Genomic DNA, 18,264 nt, shown 5'->3' with positions numbered 1-18,264 from the left:
TTTTTAGCAGAGATGGGTCTCATTCTTGTTCAGGCTGATCACCAACTTCTGAGCTCAAGTGATCCACCCAACTCAGTCTCCTACAGTGCTAGGATTACAGGCATGAGCCACTCACTGTGCCTGGTTCCTTTAAGAAAATTAATAGAAACCATTGCACTAAATAGCTGGCATGAGGACACATATGCATGAATACTTCCTATGAATGAAAGGGTAAACTTTCTGAAAGATAAAGATTGTTGGTGAAGAGGCAGATCCCACATGGAGAGAAAAAAACCTCTTTATGGGGGAAGAGGCAAGATGGCCGACTGAAGCCAGCTTTCAGCAGAGGCTCCTGCCCAGAGGGAGAAATAATAGCCAAAACCAACCCAATAAAGCAGAATATCGGGAGCTGAGCTGAGAGAGTGGATTTATAGGTTCACATGACCCTTGCTGAGGCAAGCTGGGACTCCAAGGAAACAAATTTCAGGTACAAAACCATCCCAGGGAGGATGGGAATCCTTCCCCTCCCCACCCTAAGGAGAACAGCTTGAGGCAGGTAGTGAACAGAGGACCATTTGTTTCACCAAAGGTGAGAGAGCAACTGAGGGCTGGGACTCTCTCCACAGAGAGATACTGCTGTAAGCCCAGGTAGTTTCTTGTGTCTGCCAGACAAAAGTTGAACTAATATTCTCCCTATCTTCCTGAACTCCCAATCCACCCCTCCCCTAGCAGTCTAGAGGACTACTCCCTGGAGAATCCAGAGTATCTGGTGGATTTTTGCTAGGGCAGGGCATCTCATGGGCTATGGGGCAGTTGTGCTACAATTATAACTTTAATAGAGGCAGGGAATCATAAGGGAGAGATATTTTCCCCATGTTGAAAAGAGCATGCACAGACCATGTCACCGACCACTGGGTGGGCACCCTGCGTGCTTCTGTTACCCACAGGGCAGCACCACCTTCCAACTCCCCAGCTCCCTGCCTGGATCCTGTGACCCATAGCTGGTGGCCAGAATCTCCACCATCCGGCTCCCCACCCAGCTCCTGCGACCCTCAGCCAGGGACTCTGCCCTCTGGCTCCCCACCTGGTTCCTGTGACCTGCACAGAGCGGTACCCCAGATGGGTGGCACCACCCCAGACAGTGGCAGTGTCACCCCTGACAATGGTAGTGGCTCCGCAGTCCCTCCCACTGGGGTCAAATTTGGGAGAGACACCTCCCCAATTCTGTGGAACATGAAGGGAATCTGACCAGACCTTCAGGGGTTCCAGAGGTGGAGTTTGGCCAAGGCAGAGACATGGCCTCTGAGGGAGAGAACCATACACCTCGATGGTAACCCCTAGCTGGGTACAGACGCAGTTGGAAGACTCTTCAGTTTCTAATGATCACTGGAGGAAATCAGGCCTGCACTCCTCCCGCCTGCAGGTTGCACAGTGAGACGGCCAGGTTGGGGAGGCATTGTCTCCTCTTTGACTTAGGTGCAAATCTCTGGTGTAGTTCAGTATTAGAGAGCTGGGCTGCAGCCCTGTGGGGTAACCAGTAACTGGAGGGGATGGTGATGCAAAGTGGGAAAAGAGGCAACAGATCCCCTGGAATAATTTTTTTGCTGGGCAGGCCTTTCTGACTCCACGGACCACCAGAGTGAGTCAACTTGAGCTGCCAGGAGACTCCTGCTGTCTAGATGCTGGAGACCTTTAGAACTCTCCCACTTGATCTGTGTTTGTGCAGACTAGGAACTCGTGATCTGGGCCCATCACCCAGGGGCACTCCAAGGTTATATATACTCTGGTTGTGTTATAGAGGGAGGGTCTGATTCTCCTCTCCTAGTTTCTGTCAGTGAGGGGGCAGGGTGTTTTAATTGCTTGTATTCCTCCACAGCTGAGATTCAACCCAAAGTCACTGATCTACTAGGATTGGTCAGAGTCTAGCTAAATACAAGACAGACCCACATAGCCTCATCATACCAAGCGGGTCCCCAGAGTCTCAGGCTGTAGTACTGAACGGGACCTTGATAAAGCTGTAGGGGAAAAGCCACAGTAACCAGTCCCTGCAGTCTGGTAAAGGGCTGGTTAATTACATCTCCAGGAGCCCTCAATTTAATTCCACCTTACCAGCCTCACTAAACATACAGTGAAAAATAACCGTGGGGTGGAATTGGTGAAAAAACTTGGGCAACATGAATAACCAGAGCAGATCAACTCTCCCAAGGTATGACAAAAGAGATGCAACAGAAGATAAACAATTCATAAACAAACGGCTGAGATGTCAGAAATTGAGTTCAGAATTTGGATAGCAAATAAGATTAACAGAATTGAAGTAAAATTGGAAGTAGAAATTCAAGGAGTAATTCACAAGTTGTCTCAAAAATTCAATGAATTCAAAGATAAAATCACCAAAGATTTTGACACATTGAGGCAAGAATTTGCATCCCTCAAAGACCTGAGAAATACAGTAGAATCCCTCAGTAAGAGGATGGACCAGGCAGAAGAAAGGATCTCGGACATTGAAGACAAAGCTTTTGAATGCTCCCAAATGCTCAAAGATGAAGAGAAATGGAGAGCAAAGACGGATCATTCCCTGAGAGAGTTGTGGGACCACTCCAGAAAAGCAAACATTCGCCTTATTGGAATTCGTGGAGGTGATGAGAATGATCTGAAAGGCACAGATGCTCTACTCCAAGAGATTTTAGAGGAAAACTTTTCAAACATGGCAAGAGATTTTGAAATTCAGATAGCAGACAATTTCAGAACCCCAGCACGACTCAAGCCAAATAAAGAATCCCCTAGACACATTCACTTTGCCAAAGTTAATATGAAAGAGAAAATCCTGCAAGCAGCCAGACGTAAGAAAACCATAACGTACAAGGGGAAAAATATTAGAATGACTGCAGATCTCTCTGCTGAAAAATTTCAAGCCAGACAAGGATGGTCATCAACCTTCAATCTCCTAAAACAAATCAATTTTCAGCCCAGGATTCTGTATCGAGCTAAACTGAGTTTCATTTATGATGGAGAAGTCAAATACTTCAATGATATTCACACGTTGAAGAAATTTGCCATAACTAAACCAGCTCTTCAGATATTCTCAGACCCATCCTCCATAATGGCCACCACAATGCTGTACCACCAAAGTAAACTCACTCATAAATTATTGATCAAAATCCCAAATCCACAGTGGCGAAAGGATTAAAAATGTCCACTGGTCTTTTGAAAAACTTGATACCCAAAATACTACCAGGCTTATCAGTAATCTCAATTAACATGAATGACTTAAATTGTCCACTAAAGAGGCACAGGTTGGCTGGCTGGATACAAAAACTCAGGCCAGATATCTGCTGCATACAAGAATCTCATCTTATCTTAAAGAATAAATATAGACTCAGGGTGAAGGGATGGACATCTATAATCCAAGCAAATGGAAAACAGAAAAAAAGGAGGGGTTGCCATTTTACTGGCAGATACATTAGGCATTAAACCAATAAAAGTAAGGAAAGACGACAAGGATGGTCACTTCATACTTGTTAAGGGAAACACTCAACATGATGAGATATCAATTATTAACATTTATGCATCCAGTGAAAATGCTCTTCAATTTATAAACAAGACCCTAACAGACATGAAAAAATTGGTATCTCCCAGCACCAGTCAGAGATTTTAACACCCTTTGGGAGTGTTGGATAGAGCCTCCAAGAAGAAACTAAGCAAAGAAATTTTGGACCTAAACTTCACCATACAATAATTGAATTTAACAAACATCTACAGAACATTTCATCCTAACAAAATTGAATATGCATTCTTCTCATCAGCCCACAGAACAACCTCTAAAATTGATCACATCTTTGGTCACAAGGCTAATCTCAGCAAATTTAGAAGAACAGAAATTATTCCGTGTATTTTCTCAGATCATCATGGAATAAAAGTTGAACTCACCAATAACAGGAATCTGCATACTCATACAAAGACATAGACATTAAATAACCTTATGCTGGGAGATAGCTGGGTCAAACATGAGATTAAGAAGGAAATTACCAAGTTTTTGGAACAGAATGATAATGAAGACATGAATTATCAGAACCTCTGGGATACTGCAAAGGCAGTCCTAAGAGGGAAATTTATAGCACTGCAAGCCTTCCTTAAGAGAACTGAGAGAGAGGAAGTCAACAACTTAATGGGACATCTCAAGCAACTGGAAAAGGAGGAATACGCCAACCCCAAACCCAGCAGAAGAAAAGAAATAACCAAAATTAGAGCTGAATTAAATGAAGTTGAAAAAAAAAAGAATTAATCAAAAGATTAATGAATCAAAAAGTTGGTTTTTTGAAAAGTTTAACAAAATTGATAAACCCTTGGCAAGCCTAAACATAAATAGAAAATTAAAATCCCTAATTTCATCAATCAGAAATGACAAAGGTGAAATAACAACAGACACCTCAGAAATTAAAAAAACTCTTCATGACTACTATAAAAACTCTATTCTCAGAAATACAAAAATCTGAAAGAAATAGACCAATACTTGGAAGTATGCCACCTTCCTAGACTTACCCAGAAAGAATAAGAAATGTTGAACACACCTATACCAAGTACTGAAATAGCATCAACTATATAAAATCTCCCAAAGAAGACAAGTCCAGGACCAGACTGCTTCACGTTGGAATTCTATCAAACCTTTAAAGAGGAACTAGTACTATATTACATAACCTTTTCCAAAGCATAGAAAACAAAGAAATACTTCCCAACACATTTGATGAAGCAAATATTACCCTGATCCCTAAACCAGGAAACGACCCAACAAAAAAAGAAAGTTACAGAACAGCATCTTTTTTTTTTTTAATTTTTTTATTAAATCATAACTGTATACAATGATATGATCATGGGGCATCATACACTCACTTCATAAACCATTTGACATATTTTTATCACAGTGGTTAACATAGCCTTTCCGGCGTTATCTCAGTTACTGTGCCAAAACATTTACAGTCTACATTTACCAAGTTTCGCAAATACCCCTGTAATATGCACCACAGGTGTGATCCCACCGATTCCCCTCCCTCTACCTACCCCCCCTTCCCACTTCCCCCTATTCTTTAATGAATATAGATGCAAAAATATTCACTAAGATCCTAGCAAACAGAATCCAGCATCATATCAAACAAATTATACACCACGACCAAGTTGGTTTTATCCCAGGGTCTCAAGGATGGTTCAATACATGCAAATCTATAAATATAATACATCACATAAACAAAATAAAAAAAACAAAGACCATATGATTCTCTCAATCATTGTAGAAAAAGCTTTTGATAATATCTAGCATCCTTTTATGATCAGAACACTTAAGATAATAGGTATAGAAGGGACACTTCTTAAACTGACAGAGGCCATCTACATCAAACCCACAGCCAATATCGTATCAAATGGAGTTAAATTGAAATCATTTCCATTCAGATCAGGAACCAGGCAAGGTTGCCCATTGTCTCCACTGCTTTTTAACATTGTAATGGAAGTCTTAGCCATCAGAATCAGGCAGAAGAAGGCGAACAAGAGCATCCAAATAGGAAAAGAGGAGATCAAACTTTGACTCTTCACAGATGGTATGTTTATATATCTGGAAAACCCCAGGGATTCAACTATAAAACTCTTAGAAGTGATCAAGGAATATAGCAGCATCTTAGTTTACAAAATCAATACTCATAAATCTGTAGTCTTTATATAAACCAACAGTAGTCAAGCTGAAAAAACAGTCAAGGACTCTAGTCCTTTTACAGTAGTGCCAAAGAAGGTGAAATATTTGGGAGTTTACCTAACAAATATTAGGTAAATGTGAAAGATCTGTACAAAGAGAACTATGAAACTCTGAGAAAAGAAACAGCTGAAGATGTCAACAAATGGGAAAACATACCATGCTCATGGCTGGTAAGAATCAACATTGTTAAAATGTCCATGCTACCCAAAGCAATATACAATTTTAATGCAATCCCTATTAAAGCACCACTGTCATACTTTAAAGACCTCGAAAAAATACTTCCTTTATGAATATTGTTTTTTAAATGAATAATACTTCTTTTAGGAATATTATTTTTTGAATGATACTTCCTTTATGAAGTAGTATTTTTTGCTGACCACTAGCCACTCTAGCAGGTGTGGAGACTCCCACTGAGGTTTTAATAGAGTGGAGACTCCCACTGAGGTTTTAATTTGCAGTTTGATGATGACTAGTAACACTGGACATCTTTTCATGTCCTTATGGGTCATGAAAAAATATTCTTTTCCTAAGCATCTATTCAAATATTTTTTCCATTAAAAATTAAAAAAAAAATTGAGTCTTTTGTAGATTCTGGATACTAGTCTTTGTTGGATATGTATTTTTTCTAAAACATTTTTCTGCCAGAGTGTGACTTTCCTTATTATTTTCCCAATTAAATTTTTGAAGAGAAAAGAACTTTTAATGTGGATGAAATCCATTGTATTGATATTTTCTTTCTTTCTTTCTTTTTTTTGCAGTGTTTTTTTTTTTTTTTTGGCCAGGGCTGGGTTTGAACCACCTCTGGCATATGGAGTCAGCGCTCTACTCCATTGAGCCACAGGCACCACCCTTGATATTTTCTTTTATCTTTCATGATGTTTGTGTCCTAAGAAATCTTTGCCCACCCCCATGTCATGTTTTCTCCTGGAAACTTAATAATTTAAGCTCTTTCATTTGGGTCTATGATCAAATTTTGTTGCTTTTAATGCAATATATGAGGTAAGCATCAGTATTCATTTTTTTTCCAGTCACATACCCACTTGTTATTCCAGTAAGTTGTTGAAAGGAGTGTCTTTTTCTTACTTAATTACCGCAGCACAATTTTTTTCAAAAATCAGTTGAATATATGCATGCAGACTTCTGTTTCAAACTTCTACCCCATTCCATTTATCTATAAGTCATTCTTTGCTGGTTACTGTAACTTCATAGGAAGTCTTGAAATCAAGTAGGGTAAGGCCTCAAACTTTGTTTTGCATTTTCAAAATTATATTGGCTAGCTTAGGCCCTTTGTATTTCTATATAAATTTTGAAATCATAAATAAATAAAATGTAGATCTTCCTTGGCTTCATTTTATAATTTTAGTAGTTTTCATGTACAGATTTTGAATGTCTTTTGATAAATCAATTCCAAAATTTTCTAACATTTTATGGTATTTTAAATGGAATTATTATTTAATTTCATTATTCAATTGCTAGTTTCTGGTGCATAAAAATAAAATTCATTTTGTCTATTGATTTTGTGCCTTGCAACTCTACTCAATGCACCTTTTAGTTGCAGTCCATTGTGAAAACTAGATCTGGGGGTTTTCACATGTACCGTCATGTCCTGCAGGTAAAGACAAGCTGACTTCCTCCTTTCAAATCTGTTTCCCTTTCAATTCTTTCTGGCTTTATGGACTCACCAATGCTGAATAGGAGAGGTGTTAGAGGACATCATCTCTCACGTGCTCCCAGCGTCAGGTAGAACACACAGAGACCTTTACAGTTGAGTATGACATTAGCTGTCACTTGTTTTGTTAACAGATAACCTTAATATGTTTGAGGAGGTTCCTTTCTATTCCTAGGTCATAGGAGTTTGTCATTAAAGACTGACTTAATGTTTTTTCTGCCGCTATTGAAATTATCATGTGAAGTTTCCCTTTGTTATCATTAATATGGTTGGTTATGATAAGTTATATGCTCTGATTTTCAGATGTTAAACCAACTTTGCATGCTAAAAAACCACATTTATGGTCATGATGTATTAGACTATTTTATCCATTTTTGATTTTGATTTGCAAATATTTTCCTAAGCATTTCTGTATCATGATCCTGAGGCTACCTGTTCTTTTTTTTTTCTTACGATTTCTTTGTTGACTTTGGAGTCAGAGTATTGACAGCATCAAAATGTGTTGGGAAGAGTTCCATTTTATTTATTTTAGGAAAGAATATATGTTGTGTTTGTATTATTTCTGCCTTAAATACTTGATAGAATTAATTAGTAAAGCCATCTGGACATGGAGTTTTCATGACAAGGCTTTAAACTACAAACTCAAGTTCTTTAATTGCTAGCTATTTCAGATTCCTATTTCTTCTTAGTTCTGTGTTGATAATATGAGTCATCTGAGGAATTTGTCCATGTCATCTAGCTTATAAAATATATTATGGTGAATAAAGAATTTATTATCTCACTCGTTGCTGAGGAATCTGTAACAAAAGATCAACAAGAGAAAACCATGCGGTTTACTTATTGTAAGTTTTGCATGGTTTTCAGACACAAAGCACTAAAGAAACAAGGGAAGCTGTGAATTTTTATGTACAGGTCTGAGGACACATGGTGGCACTGTGGAGAAGTCCAGCTGACACAGGGAGCTCGACACAGTGGTGATAAACTGGGGGACCAGCCGGACACAGGGAGCACGACACAGTGGTGATAAACTGGGGGTCCAAGCTGGACACAGGGAGCTCAACACAGTGGTGATAAACTGAGGGTCCAAGCTGGACACAGGGAGCTCGACACAGTGGTGATAAACTGGGGGACCAGCTGGACACAGGGAGCTTGACACAGTGGTGATAAACTGGGGGTCCAAGCTGGACACAGGGAGCTCGACACAGTGGTGATAAACTGGGGGACCAGCTGGACACAGGGAGCTCGACACAGTGGTGATAAACTGGGGGTCCAAGCTGGACACAGGGAGCTCGACACAGTGGTGATAAACTGAGGGTCCAAGCTGGACACAGGGAGCTCAACACAGTGGTGATAAACTGGGGGTCCAAGCTGGACACAGGGAGCTCGATACAGTGGTGATGAACTGGGGGACCAGCTGGACACAGGGAGCATGACACAGTGGTGATGAACTGGGGGACCAGCGAGGCCTGTGGGTTCACATTCTTCTCCGTGTCCCTGTGTCTTCAGAGATAAGGAAACACCTTTCCTCTGAGTAAAGGAAGGACACATCTAGAAGGAAGGGCTTCTTTCTTGCTTCAGAGAAAAGTCAGAAGATTCGTCTATAGTCTGCTTTAGAGAAGGAAGGTGGGAGGAGGGCAGCGAGGTCTTCCTGTTTCTGCTGTTTCCTCAAATGCCAAGATGACATATTTGGATTAGTGTGTTCTGAACCCCAGCAGTATAAATTTTGTTCTTAATATCATTATATTGTTTTGTTTTTTTTTTTTAACTAGGGAAACAGGTAATTTTTTCTTTCTTTTCTTTTTTCTTTTTTTGAGACAGAGTCTCACTTTGTTACCCTGGGTAGAATGCTGTGGTGTCACAGCAACCTCAAACTCCTGGGCTCAAGTGTTCGCTCTCTTGCCTCAGCCTCCACGTAACTGGAACTACAGCTGCCCACCACAACGCCTGGCTAGTTTTTTCTTTAGAGACGAAGTCTCATTCTTGCCCAGGCTGGTCTCAAACTCCTGAGCTCAAGCAATCCACCTGCCTCCCACAGTGCTAGGATTACAGGTGAGAGCCACATTGCCCAGCAGGTTATGTTTTAGTAGAATGGGGGATCTACAGTTTGTGTCCTGTGTTCTCCTGAATTGCTAATCTACATCTTCTTTTTTTTCCTTGATCCAACTAGACAGATATTTACTAATGCTATTGATCTTTCCAGAGAACAGCTTTTGGTGTGATTACTGCTATTATTCCCATATTCTGCTTTACAGAATTATGTTCTTTGCTTTATTATTCCTTCCACTTGCTTTGGCTTTAATTTGCTCTTCTGTTTCTAGCTTGTAAAGGAATAAGACTTTGGTTTAATTTTTTAAATCTTTTTTAATGAAACTATTAAAGCTAAATTATTTTTCTCTATGGATGGCATCAACTACAACTTACAAACTTTGAGAAGCTGAATTACATTATTCATTTAAAATAATTTGCAATTTTCCATTACATCTCCTAGGCCCAATGATTATTTAGAAAATTTAATTTCCAAATGTTTAAAGTTATTCTGGCCCTTTTATAGTTATTGATTTTTAATTTAACTCCACTGATTCAGAGAATGTGCTGCACAAATTTCAGCCTTTGAAACGTCCAGATTTTTTTTTAGCCAGTAATATGGTCTATCCTTGTAAATATACCACATGCGTCTTTAGTAAAGTCATAACGTGGCTGGGTCTGGTTCCACTATCTTGTTTCTGCTTGTCTCCTCTACTCTTGTTTTCTTATTTCCTGGATTTCTTTTACTTAAGAATTTTTAGAATTTTAATTTTTCTAGTTTAGCTGTATTTCCTTGCATGATCTTTTTAGTGATTGCTCCAGAAATCTTAACACATATGACAACTTTCACGGTGAACAGGTAGTTAATGACGCACCTGTCCTCATGAAACACAGAAATCTGTTGAGCGCCTGGCCCCAGATGCACTCCTGTGTAATTATGGCACCAAGTCAGTCTGCACCACCCATCAGTGTGCATTGTGTATTACAGAAGACAATGCTACAATTTTTGTTTATAATGGTATTCAGTTTACAAATAAAACAAAAAGCCGCAAAAGAAAAAAATTGCCTTCTGCATTTACCCACTATTTACCATTTCTAATGTTTGCTATTCTTTACCAAGAATCCGAGTCTCCAATGGGTGTAATTTTTCTCCTTTTTGAATAAATTCCCTTAGGATTTCTATCTGTATGACTTCTTTGGCAACACATTCTTATCTTTGTTTTCTCTAAACCTTTATTCTTGAATAATATTTTTCTATGAATATAGATTTCTAGGTCAATAGTTTTTTTTCCTTTAAAAAAGGAAAGAGTGGAGAGTCTTTTCCTCTCTCTTCTGACCAGACGTTAATTGAATTATTTCTCAGCATCTAATAAGTCATTTTTCTTTTTGCTGCTTTTGAGATCTACTTGCCACCTTTGGTTTTTGATAGGTTGACTGTGATGTCTTTTATTTATTATTATTTTCAAATTTAAGAATGTTAGGGGGTATATGTGTTCTGAGTCAAGGTTGTAAGTGTGCCCCCCACCCAGACAGTGTGCTCCATACCCAACAGGTGTGAATTTACCCAGCCCTTCCTCCCCCTCTCCCAGGTTAATTTGCACCGAGATTTACTTCCACATGTCCACAAAAGTGCTGATGGATCAGATACAATCTGGTATTGAGTACACACATTTACTTCTCCACTCCTGGGATGTTTTGCTTAGCAGAAGCGTCTCCAGACCCACTTAGGTTGTCACGAAAGATACTAGATTTTACACTGGGCTTCTTTGTGCTTTTTTTGTTAGTTTGCGTGATGTCCCCTGAGCATCTTCTATCTGCAAATTTATGCCTTTCATCATCTTTTTAACCATTAACTTGCCAATTTTTTTTTTTACCTCCTTGTCCATCTCCTCTCTTTCCGGCATTTGGGCAGTCTGATAACACCTCATAGATCTCTAATAGTTTACTAAAACATTTTTTTTCTCTCTTTTCACCTTGGTAATTTCTTTCTTTCTTTTTTTTCGTAGAGACGGATTCTTACTTTGTTGCCCTTGCTAGAGTGCTGTGCCGTCACAGCTCACAGCAACCTCCAACTCCTGGGCTTAGGCAATTCTCTTGCCTCAGCCTCCCGAGTAGCTGGGACTACAGGTGCCCGTCCGGCTATTTTTTTGTTGCAGTTTGGTGGGGGCTGGGTTCAAACCCGCCACCCTCAGTATATGGGGCCGGTGCTCTACTCAGAGAGCCACAGGCACCGCCCATGGGTAATTTCTATTGATTTATCACTTCATCTTTCTTTTATCATAATTCAGCTATCAAGACTACCCACTGAATTTTTTATTTTCAGAATTTATATTCTTCTACTTATAAGTTCCCATTTGGTTACTTCACTATTTCTGTTTTTTCTGCTGAAATTTCTTTCTGAGATTTTCATTCATTAAAAACATGGTCATGCTAATTCACTGAGGTTAGTTATAATAGCTGTTTTAAAAGTCTATGTCAGTTTCTAAAACATGTTTTATTTCAGGGTCAAACAATTAATTTTATTTTATGATGACAGTGTGTTTATTTTCTTGGTTATTTATACTTCAGGTAATGTTGGTGTATGTCCTAAGCATGATGAATACTGATTTCTGAACATTCTGGATTTTTTTATTTTCCCTTAATGAATGCTGCTGCTTTTGCTCCAGCAGCTGATTTTCCTTGTAGGCACAGAGTCCTGACTTTGCTTCTTCAGGACATCTTCATTCTCCCTGCAATATTTCTTCTGCTGCTGACTGTTCTGATTCTCCTCCATGTATGTGGTTCACAGGTCGGCCAGCGATGCCAGAAGCTGTGGCGGGAGCCCTCCCTGCTGAGCTCATCCTTCCTCTGGAAGCCTTTGTGGCCACCCCTCCTCTCTCTACAGTTCCAGTGCTCCCATATGAGAAAAAAAACACAATTATATTCTAGTAGGGAGAGGGGTTGGGTGAGGGGCATTGGTGAGCTCCCACCTCAGGGGTACCATGTGAGGGTGAAGAGCTCAACTACCACTTGTAGTTTACCTCAGAAACGAAAGCAAACTAACCTCATCATATGTAGCCTCATATTAATCTGAAATTTAAAAGTTTTTAACATATAAAGCAAACCAACTCAGGTTTATGTTGTATGGAGAGTTCCAGTGATCATTATCAGAACCAATGGAACCAAAAGTAGGTGTCTAATATAATGAAAGTGCCAAAGGGCTTCTGTTTTTAGGTTGTGTTAAGATTCACGCTATTAAGGCAAAAACCCAGTATGATAACGATTTACTTGAGGTTATGAGAACTGCACATGCCTCCCCAGCACACGAGGGAAACTTAACATATAGAGACGGTGAGGGAGTAGAAGGGACATTCCACGCATTCTGCTCAGAGCAGATCAGTAACTCGTTTTCATGACAACATGTTTAGAAAGGTGGGCGTTTCCAAAAGGAGAAATGATGGAGCATTCTTCCCTTCAGAAGACTATCAATTTATATAGGTAGAGGAGTAATTGATTTAGAAAATCACCATTTTGTAGCATTAAGAAATACTTGGATCAGGTAATGATCATTGATGCATGGATGGAGAAAAGTTGATGGAATTATTTGTCTAGTCCTATAATGTGTTTATAATGGAAGAAAATGTGTTTATAATGGAGGACTTCACCACGAATCAACCTCAGAGTCTCCAACCGGAGACCAACCAGATATCATAGATTAACACATTAGCTCACTCTATGAGGTAACAATCTTACAAATCCAGAATGTGGGGAACTCTACAACAGGACCAGTCTAATCTACTTATTTCTGTGATAATTTACATCACAGAAAACAGAGGAACTTCCTAACACAAAGAAATGGTAAATGGTTGGGGATCCCCCGATTACCCTGACTTGATTGATACATATTATTTGCTTGTATTAAAACATCACATGTGCCCTACAAATAGATGCCAATATTATATGATCATAATAATTAAAATTTTAATTGTTTGAAAGGAATTGTTCTACAGCAACAGAGACTTGAGAGACTCAATCAAGTATAATTATGATCCTTAATTTGACCCAGGCTGGGAGAGAGAATAAAGCTATAGAAGATATTTTGGAATGAAGGAGGGAATTTGGATGGCCTGGGAATTCAATGATATTATGGGATTATAGTCACTGTTCGTTAGCTATGATAATGTTCTCATGGCTTAAATACTTTTAAGTAAATACCGTTTGAATACTTGTGCCATTTTCATGTTTCTTAGAAGTAAAATAATGGGCCATAACACAGTTTATCTCAAAACTTTTGCAGTGACCCACATATACCTGAGAGATGCATTTTTTTAGTGTTGGGGGATAAAATAAAATATTATAGTATTTTATGTTTAAGTATTTTAAGCAAAAAATATTGATAGAAGATACAAAACTGGCAAAAGTCTTTAATGAGTATTATTATTGGTATTAATATGAGTAATATTACTGTTATTGGTAATGCAGGTATCCACTGTGCTATTCTATTTTTTGTTAGTTTAAAATATTTCATAGAAAAGGAAACAGAAAATAAGATAACATAACCCAAGATTTCTAGGGACCCAGAAGAGGGTGGGGTGGGGATGAGCGCTCTGGTCCACCGACCACACACTGCCTGGGAGAAGCCAGTCTGGGAGGAGCCGTCACCTGGGAGAGGCTGCGATGTCTCTCCTTCAAACAATCAGGAAGGTGGTTCCCAAGTGGCAGGTTTTGACAGGACTTTGGGTGAGGAAAGAATTGAGAAAGACTAACCCAGGAAAGATATTGGACAGGAAGGTTACTGTGAGCAACTAGTCCCCGTGTTTAGGTCAAACATGTGCCAGGCAGGGCAGGTGCACGTGCGGGTCTCCCAGTCTGGGGCTTTGGGGATGGGATGCCTGCGCGGTGTCCTGAGCAGGTGTTCCGGAGCTCTGGAGCAGGTCCATGCTTTAGTGTGTGTGCTTAGGCTTGGGGGTGGGGGGGTGGAAGGTTTCTAATATTTATAAGTTTTGTTTTTCTGTGTTTTGGTTTGTATTCTTTCTGGTTTACATCACAAAACTTACATCAGAAGTAGGCAAAAGAGGCACAGTTTTTCTTTCTTCCAAAAGACCAAGCTTTCCTAATTGCATTCCTCTCCACTCTAAACACAAACAGCACTCGTGGGCCCTGGGGGAAGCACTTCTCTGAGGCTGCACGGCCTGGACATTCCTGAGACCAGCTCCTGAGACCTGGAGTTCTCGGTGTGACACCTGCAGTCCCCGCCCAGGGAGACGCATTCGCCAGAATCTAACCACCTGCCAATTTCTCTGCTCCTCCGGGCTCAGGGGCCCCTGCAGGCACCCGGATTCTAACTTGTTCCAGCAACTTTACATGGCAGCAGGACAACCCCACAGGCAGTCAGCTGCATCCTGTTTCCCTGTGGGGTCTTGAGAACACGTTAGGAAAACAGCAAGTAACATTTTCCGTCCTTTCGAGAATGCAGCTGCAGATGGTACTCTAGCTAAGTCTGAGGGTAGTAAGAGGCATTTGCTTCAGCAAACCAAAATCTTGGAAACAAAACACTTGATTGCCTGGGACTGAGACGGGTACATGTGGACACACAGAGAGGTGAGCTCTTAATTCTGTGGAGTTCAAACTGTGGGAAAAAGATACTGCAGTGCCCATTTCTCCCACCTGAGTTATCTCATAGATAAGTGTTTTCACAAAAACAGCGATCTCAGTTGGGACATGAGTTGGAATTAGCCACACATTTCAAAGATGACCTTTGTGGCTTTATATTTCACTTAATTTTTTTATTATAAGAGCTGAGATTGCCAAGCTCAGCTTGGTTTTACAGAATGCCCAAATAGCTTTTAAAATCTTTTAAATTCCCATTCCTTTCCATTCAATTTTTTATATTTTAAAGGAGTCACATTTAAACTTTTAAACAGCTTATTACACGGAAACCCCACTGCAAAACAACAAAGTACTCCTTTCCATATTTAACATTGTTAACAATATGCTTATGCTACTAAGGAAAAGACAATTTAAGGAATTAGCATTTGTTTTTGCTACTTATTATTTCTTGAAACTACTTAGAAGAAAACGTTCAAGCAAGCAGGCTTTCATGTGTTTAGATGGACAAAGCAAAAGAAAGATCCACAAAGAATAAAAATTCATAAAGATTCATCCAAAGAATAAGTATCCTTGAAAGGATTTTGTAGATAATACATTTTTAAGGATACTTATGGTTAGTTGTCATAAAAATTTCAGATTCCCTGAAGGCTCTCTCAAGGTATTATAACGAATCTATTATTTAGTAAAAATCATTCAGAGCAAGTTGGTAACCAGTGTTATTGAAGGTATCCAAGCAATTTGAGTTTGAAATAATCCAAAGAAAAAGACAAGCATTTCTCCAGGAGAGCATCAGGCATTGTCTTCTGAGGCCTGCTGGGTTACTCAACTCTTCTGATGTCTGCTCCTCTCGCTTTCTCTGAGATTTCTGACACTGTAAGTTGTAGACAACTGAGAGAAAGGCAAAAGGTCTTATGAGACAGATGCCCGGGATTCTGACTGGCAGAAATGCAATAGACCTTTCTGCCCCACTCCAGCCCCCAGGATAAAACAATTTTGCAGCAAATTTACTTTATTTAGTATTTCTAACTGCCTGCATGTATGTCTGTTTTTCTATTCTTTTCTTTGCATGTTATTGGTGCTCTCATGAATTCATGAGCCTAAATAACATTTCTCACACATTTATATTATATCAGTGAGCCTTATCAATTTTACCTTTAAAAAAGTTCTTCAAAACAAATACAATCAGTGTAATCTGGTTTATTGTACCCTCAATGAATTCCCAACAATAAAAAATAAAATGAAATGGGGATGAGAGCAAGATGGTGGCTGAGTAACAGCTTCCCTGCAATTGGGCACCGTGAGTCTGGGGAGATAAGACTTCAGGCATCTCTGGCTGGTGGGATCTGCCTAATAATTATCTCTTTGGGGACACAGGGAGTCAGCGAGAGACTTCTGGACACCAAGAGGAGGACAAAAACAGTGGAAAACTGGCAAGTGGTTGCATGTGTTCGATCGGTCTAATCCCACCGACAGCTGTAAGTGCAGTAGCAGCGAGACTGCAAACCGGAAAGGCCTTACCTGTGAACTGTTTTGGTGTTTCTGGACTTGGCACTCAGTTGTACTGCCTTGGGGAGAGCTTGAGCAAGAGTGTGGAGAACTTTGGGTGTTGTTTAGTGCCCCAGACTGAGCCGCTGAGCCAGCCGGAGCTAATAGTGTTCGACTATGGGCCACAGGGAGCCATTGTGAGAGAACTGCCCTGGCAAGCTCCACCATCAGGGTCGCAGAGCAAGGATCAGGCGGGAGATAGTAACCTAGTGACTGAGCAGCCTAAAGGCAGGACTGAGCCGCCTTACAGCCTTAACCCTCAGGGGCAGAGTCAGACCAGTTTTGGCACATGGCGTAAGTGGATAGTCACTTCAGCAGTGATCCCAGTGACAAGCACTTTCCTGGGAAGGCTTCTGCTTAGCCAAGTTTACAAGTTTAAAGTGCCTTTTAAGAGAGCTAAAAAGAGATTTAGGGTCTCCACCCTGTGGGGTTTGAGAAATCTGCAGAGGCCTCCAGTCGTATCAGCATTGTGATTAACATTTCATCCTCCAGAAAACCACCTGTTGCCCAGACAATATTCAACAAGATATACATACTGCTTTATTTTTGCTTTTTGTTTGTTTTTTATTTTGTTGTGGTTGTTTTGTTTTTAATTTCAACCTTTTCTGTACAGATTTTGGCTTTTCTTTCTTTTCTTTCTCCACTTTCTAGTTTAAATATAATACCCATTGCTACCTTTTTCAATAACTAGAATTTTATTTTTGCTAGTGTTTCTACCCCTATTATTTGGTTTTTCACCCAATTTTATCCTGTAAAGTTTTGTGTTTGCTTGTTTTGGTTTGATTTATAGCATTTTTGTCTTTCCTCTCTACTTGGTGGAGGTGAGGTACTGTGTCTGATCAGGTTAGCAAAGAGCTGCTGACCTCAAGGGAACCACCCAACTGGGCACCCCCAGAGGTTGGGTGTTTTTTAAGGTTGTGTCAAAGTACCCTACTGTACACCTATATTGCTCTGTCTCCCTCCTTCTGTGCCTTTCCTCTTTTTGTCAATATTCCTTATCCCCACCCCCTCTCCTTTCTCTATTTTCTTTTCTTTCTTTTTCTTTCATCCCTTCTTGCTCTTCAACCTTCTCATCCTTCTGGTCCTGTACCAAAATGACTCATCGAAATCATAGTCCACAGGCACGGGAACATAAAAATCAAGAGGAAGTGAAAGGAAAATTAGGGCAAGGAAACAGACAAAAGAAATCACCCATGAGAAAGAATCAGCAGAAAATTCCAAGCAACATGAAGAACCAGTCCAGAGCTACCCTTCTAAGGGACCATAAGGTAGCTACTGCAGAGGATTCCACCTATAAAGAAACATTAGGAATGAAAGAAATGGAATTTAGAATACACACGATGAAACCAATGAAGGAAATGATGGAGACGATGAAGGAAACCGCTAATAAAATGGAAAATAACCAAAAGGAAATTCAAAAACAGAATCAAATAAGAGATGAATGATATGAAGAATATAGAAAGGATATAGTGGAGCTGAAGGAACTGAAGCCATCCATTAGGGAACTTAAAGATGCAATGGAAAGTATCAGCAACAGGTTAGACCATGCTGAAGAAAGAATTTCAGAGGTAGAAGACAAAGTTCTTGAGATAACTCAGATAGTTAAAGAGGCAGAAAAGAAGAGAGACAAAGCAGAACGTTCATTGACAGAATTATGGGACTTTATGAAGCGTTCCAACATATGAGTTGTAGGAATCCCAGAAGGGGAAGAAGAATG

The 18,264-nt window shown here is 39.9% G+C and overlaps 1 protein-coding gene across 5 annotated transcripts in view; it reads right to left on the bottom strand.

Moving 5' to 3' along the window:
* Positions 1-18,264, bottom strand: part of DPP6 (dipeptidyl peptidase like 6) — a 910,604-nt gene that overhangs the window by 307,209 nt on the left and 585,131 nt on the right. The gene's annotated exons all lie outside the window — the stretch shown is intronic.

This window comes from Nycticebus coucang, chromosome 11 (assembly GCF_027406575.1).
Source record: "Nycticebus coucang isolate mNycCou1 chromosome 11, mNycCou1.pri, whole genome shotgun sequence".
Lineage (NCBI taxonomy): Eukaryota > Metazoa > Chordata > Mammalia > Primates > Lorisidae > Nycticebus > Nycticebus coucang.
Note: the sequence above shows the minus strand (reverse complement) of the source record. Positions and strands in the feature narration are given on the sequence as shown.